Source organism: Chrysochloris asiatica, unplaced genomic scaffold (assembly GCF_000296735.1).
Source record: "Chrysochloris asiatica unplaced genomic scaffold, ChrAsi1.0 scaffold00032, whole genome shotgun sequence".
NCBI lineage: Eukaryota > Metazoa > Chordata > Mammalia > Afrosoricida > Chrysochloridae > Chrysochloris > Chrysochloris asiatica.
In genome coordinates this window covers 3,134,549-3,140,301 of record NW_006408550.1, presented here as the reverse complement: position 1 = coordinate 3,140,301, position 5,753 = coordinate 3,134,549, and the positions used below count along the sequence as shown (strand labels likewise).

At 39.4% G+C, this 5,753-nt stretch overlaps 1 pseudogene; it reads right to left on the bottom strand.

Moving 5' to 3' along the window:
* LOC102813379 overlaps positions 1 to 3,622 on the bottom strand; it is an 8,210-nt pseudogene extending 4,588 nt beyond the window's left edge.
* Positions 3,623 to 5,753: the final 2,131 nt, after the last annotated feature.

The following is a 5,753-nucleotide window of genomic DNA, read 5'->3' as shown; positions in this document are numbered from 1 at the left end:
GTTTTTTCTTTCCCACCCAAAAGGAGTCAGCAACCTTCCCCAAATAGAGACCAGTCACACCTATACCCTCTGCAGACCCACCCACTGAGGGGAAAGATCCAATATCAGCTCCTGTACCACCTGATCAACAATATGCAGCAGCCAACACCAGCCAAACCCACTGTAAACTGAGGTGTATGAACTTCAAACAAGACAAGTGTCCATGCTTCCATTATCTACCTACCCCCACAGTAGAGAGTTGGTGAGAGCCTAAAAATAGAACATGCAGCCCTCCATTAAATACAGATAGATCAACCCACAATGCCCTGAAGGCAACGGACGATTGTAACTCAAAGAAACAAAAGAGAGTGACTCAAATCAATAAACAAGATGCAGCGCCGGAAAACCTTTCTGAGGAAGACAAGATAAGGGATCTAACTGAAAAATAACTCAAATGAGTTATTTTAAGGTACCGTCAAAGGCTTCACAGAAAGAAAGCAAAGAGAACACAGAATGCATTTGGGAAAACACTACAAAAACAAACAGGCAAAATAAATGTAAATTTTGAATTTTGAAACAATACAAAATCTTCCATTAAAAATGCAGGCGATGAATACTAATGTCACAGCACAGATGAAGAATCCTGGTTTGATTTCACTGTCTGCCCAGAAGGATCAATAGGGCACTGGTATAATACTCACATGAAAGGAGCCAGAGAGACAGAGGTTTAAGTAAGCAAGAAGACTTATTGAAGCATAGAATAAATGTTCTTGCTGAGATAAGACAGGCTTCCACCTAGCTAGAGAGGGGGAGCACTGAGTGAGTTCCTGGTTTGTTTGTTTTTTTAATGCTGTTTTCCTGTTGGGTGTGTTTCAGGTCTCCTAATAATTGTCTCCTTATTCCTACATTTTCCCATCATAATTTAGGGTCTATTATTGGTCGTTTCTTCCTAAGTCTGAAGAACTTCCTCCCCATTACATTGTTGGTGTTGTTAAGTGCCATTGAGTCAGTTCTAACTCATAGCGATCCTGTATAGGGTTTCCAAGAAGCGGCTGGTGAGCTTGAACCACCAACCTTGCATTTCAAACCAGCCTTGCAGTTCAGCACATTAACCCTCAGCCCCATGCCAGGATTCCTCCCATTACATTGCTGTTGTTGTTAAGTGCCATTGGGTCAACTCTGACCTATAGTGACCCTGTACAGAGTTTCCCTGGAACAGCTGGTGAGCTTGAACCACCAACCTTGCAGTTCAAACGGCTTTGCAGTTTGGCGCATTAACCCATAGAGCCACTACATTAGTCTGTTATAATTGTATTCATGAGCCAGTAATATGTTGATTTATTGTAGTGGCATAATCATTAATTCCTTGGTCACATCAGATCAACCTTATTCTTCTCTGCAAGCCTAAATTTGGTGAAAGTCCTTGTTATATTTTTCCTTTTAGTGGATGCTCCTGACAGGTCAGGTCATTTCCCCGCATTCTTTATTGCTGATCTGTGGTTAGCTACCTAACATTCCCTTCTGAGATCAAGGAAACCCTGAAGCTTTATGAATACGGACAATGACTCATTCTTAGCCGCTTCTTGCTGAACAGGATCATTGCTAGATGACAAGGTTTCCAGTCTCTCCTATCTGTAAATCAGGGTTGCCACAGATGCATGTTGGATACATTTATATTGATTGTAGCTACCCAAGGCAGTAGGTGAGCATACAGGGAATGGTTTCACACACTGTTGTCATAAGACTTGTCTAGCCTGATGTATTGTATTAAGGGAGATAGGAACATACCCTTGGGTTAGCAGCATTTGTCTGTGAAAAGCTTCAAATCTTTTGGTAACAAAAGAGGCTAGTGAATTTAATCTACAAGGCCCAAACATAAGTAGAGGTAATGTAGTAGCTAAGGGTCCAAGCAGTGGATTTAGGCAGGTTACAGAGGGGAGATATGTTTTGATTTGTTACCATAAATCTTGGATACGGACATTTCTCTGTTCTTGTTGCTACTTGTTGTTTTCTAGAATGTGTTGTATTTTGAGTTCAGCTTCTCCTGTTTCATTTATGTAAGTGCAGGTTGTATTAGCAACTTGCAAACTCCACCATCTTTGGTTAGTAGATGGTCAAGGGCTATATGATGGTCTATGATCGTAGTGGCCAAGGAGTCTAGTGATTGTTGAATTGTTCTCAATGATTGTTCAGAATACTCCCCCAGTTTCTTCACTATTGATCAAACATTTTGGATGGCTAGGTGGTTATTCATGATTCCATATGCAAAAGATCCAGTAGTCACACTAATGTGTTACATCCAGGTTTAGGAAAATGAGAAGGTCTCTTTACCTTCTTTGTATAGCTGTATCTGTGAAAGTCAGGGAAAGGGTAAGTCACAGCTCTTGAACTATTTGGAATTCCTTAGACATAGGGGTCACAAATTCTAGAGTACAGGTCTGCACACTTGAGTAGCATTTAGACATTAGAGTGCCCATGTTCTGCTATTCTTACCTTGGCAGAGAAACTATAATCCCTCTTCCAAGCACAACAAGGAGCAGGAATTTACCCAATTACTGGAATTATCAGGATATAAACCAGAGTGCCTACAAAGTGGGATAGTTAAATATTCAGACTGGTTTTGACAGGTACACTGTGGGTGATGGTGGCCACCAGTGAGGGGACCTCACTGTTGTGAAGATGGGTTTGTAGGGTTAAGACCCTATGTCCAATTATTCCAACCACCATAATCTGATCCCAGTGTGCATCTATTTCCTGTGTAATTATATGTATATGAGGATTTTTTTTGCTAAAGCAGTAAAAGATGTGTTGAAAGTTTTTGGTGTTGGGTTCAATTGGGTTCAAATGAAACTGGTTGGAAACATCCATAGTTCCTGGATTGGTTTATGAATTTAAAGATTATTTGTAAGATTGCTGTCTTAAAGTCCTTGGGTACTTTAATTTAAAACAGAGGAAGGTTCTATGATTCAATTTTCCACAATGGATGTCCCTGAAACTCAGGCTTTCTATGTCCTCTATGACAGAGAGGATTTCCACATGTATCTATCAGTTTGTTAAGTTCCCTCCTTTCTGCAATATCCTAGTTTATTTTAACTAGGTAATGTTGATCCTTGCTGGATTCTTCTGGAGAAAATGAGTATTAAGCTCTTCTGGGAAATTTTATCTCAGGATTCAGCCTAATGCGAACTAGCTCTACTCTTCAGACCTGTTGGGGGCACATCTCTTGCCAATACTTCTGGATCTATTGACCATAGTTCAAGGGTATGTCCCCTTATGGGACAACTAGAGCGTGGCCTAACCACATGTACTTGTTTGAATATAATTGTAATACCACCCCTAGTTTTAATAAAATATCTCAGTCTAGTGGTAGAATAGGGACCTTGGAGATTATTAGAAACTGGTGAATTATGAGTATACCATCCCAGCTGCAAGTCAAAGGCAGGATTTCCCATCTTTTCATAGATGTTCCGTTAATGCCAACAATCATACAGGATGAAGGGGAGAGAGAACTGCTAAAGGTTGTTAAGGCTGAATAAGTGGCTCCTGTGTTTACTGAAAATTGAATAAATTTACCGGCTACATCCACTACGACCGGAGGCGTCTTGTGAGAGATCTTGATGATGCATGCAGGTGACATTACCATCACTAGAGCCTGTCAGTCCTCAGGTTCTTCACTGGCTGAAAGGATTCACGGTGCTCATTGGGAACGCTTGGCAGTCACTCAATGTTCAGACTTACCGTATTGACTACATGGTGTTTTACAGACCAGATGTTTCACGCTCTTGGAGATGGTGTCTGGCCTTTTATAATGGAAATAATTGTTGTCTATTTTCTTGCCTGAGTCTATAAATTTCCATTTTTATTCTCCTAGATTATTTTTTTAAACTTAGATTTACTTAATATCTTACCATTTAATGTGTTTAGTTTATGATGCCTTTTGTTTGCTTGTTTACTTGCCTTTGTTTTCTTTCTTTTCTTGCCTTAGATTGGCTTTTTGGGTTTGCATTATTTTCTGGTTTCTCAATACTGTTTCATTAACCTGTATGTCCAACCTTTACCACTATCACATTGTTCTGAAGATTAGATGCCTGTGGCTTTAAAGTAAGTTTTGAAATCAAGTAGCATTAAGTCCTCCAACATTGTTCTCCTTTTTTGAAATTGTTTTCATTATTCTAGTTCCTCGACATTTTAATATAAGTTTTAGAATCAGAACGCCAGTTTCCTGATAAGATTTTCAGTGATCGTTATTAAAACATACCATTTCTGTAAATACTTTTTTTTTCATTATGGTTTAATTTTGATAGGTAAAATATTTGTCACTATTATTAACACCAAGATCTCAATGATTCAGGCTTCAAAAGACGAAATTTTCCAAAAGAAGGAGATACGTTTTCCTCTATGTAATGATTTCCAATTCTTATTTTACATTGCCTCAGTCTCAAACACAGCTATAAAAATTGTTAAGTGAATTTCTATTTACTTTAACATTTAAAATAAACATACATTACTGTTGTTGTTAATTCTGACTCATGGAATTGTGGAAGTAATGAAATGTGTGTGACATCCACTTGGCAGTAGTTCTCTAACCAGGAATGCCTTGATAACAACTACAAGGAAAACCTTGCTTGCCATCGGTGCTGGGCTTGGAACACACTGACCTAACAGCTCGGGGTCGAGTCTGTAATTAGGGGAAATAGTTACTACGTATTTGATCCTTACCTAGTTATTGTTCACTCTTAGCTTGTACTTAAAGGTTACTTTGGTAATCATAAACCTTAGATTGATGAGTTGTCTGGACATGCTTCCTGCTTAAGACTGTATTTAAAGCTATATTGTAGAATAATAAAGTTACTCTGGACTGACCATCTTAAGTCCCCTGCCACTTTCATTCTCTGTCCTCCCCTGAGATGCATTAGTTCAGGGCTGGTTCCTGCCTGGAACCTTATGGATAACAGAAGTAAACTTGGCCTGGTCCTGAGCCAAGCTCACCATCGTTGTTAAACGTGAGCCATTGCTGCTGTCTCTGTGACTAGCCATCTCATTGTGGGTCTTCAAGCAATCCATGGTACTTTTAATAGTCTTCACCACCATAACTCAAATGCATCAATTCTTCAATGTTCTTCCTTATTTACTGTTCAACAACAAGCATATGTTGTTGTTTTTATAACAACATATGCTTGTTGAGTTGGTTCTGACTCATAAAAACAGAGTATACTGTTCCCGAAGTGTGTTTGAACTGCTAACCTTGTCATGCTTATCCTCCAGAGACATACCAGGAAAAAAAAAAAAAAATCAAAGAATATAAATGTGACTAAAAATATTTTGATGCTATTTTGATGCTTAAAGCAGTGTGAGAAATACTGTCGGTACCCTGGACACTACCTCAGTCACTCTTAGGCACTAGTGAATCAGTATAAATCCCAATGGGATTCTGGAAGGAGAACTGGGGCAAACTGCCTCATCCCACATAAGATCACCGATGGGTTATCTTGAGTGTTTACCGATAAACGCTCAAGAACTCCAATTCATACTCATTTTAACAAGAGAGAGGCCGTTTATTCAATTTTGCAAAATCGGGTGTCAGACCCAGCAGACACAGGCAGATGCCACATAGCCAGCTCATCAAACAGTTTTATTCCCTTTCCTCGGAAAAAGCCCCTCCTCCATTTCCCTTTTAGTGGGAACTTCGGAGTTTACAAAGTAAACTAGTGGCCTACTAGTCCCTAACTGGGAGCATTCTCATTTAAAGTTAGTCTCTCCCACTCCCTATGAAC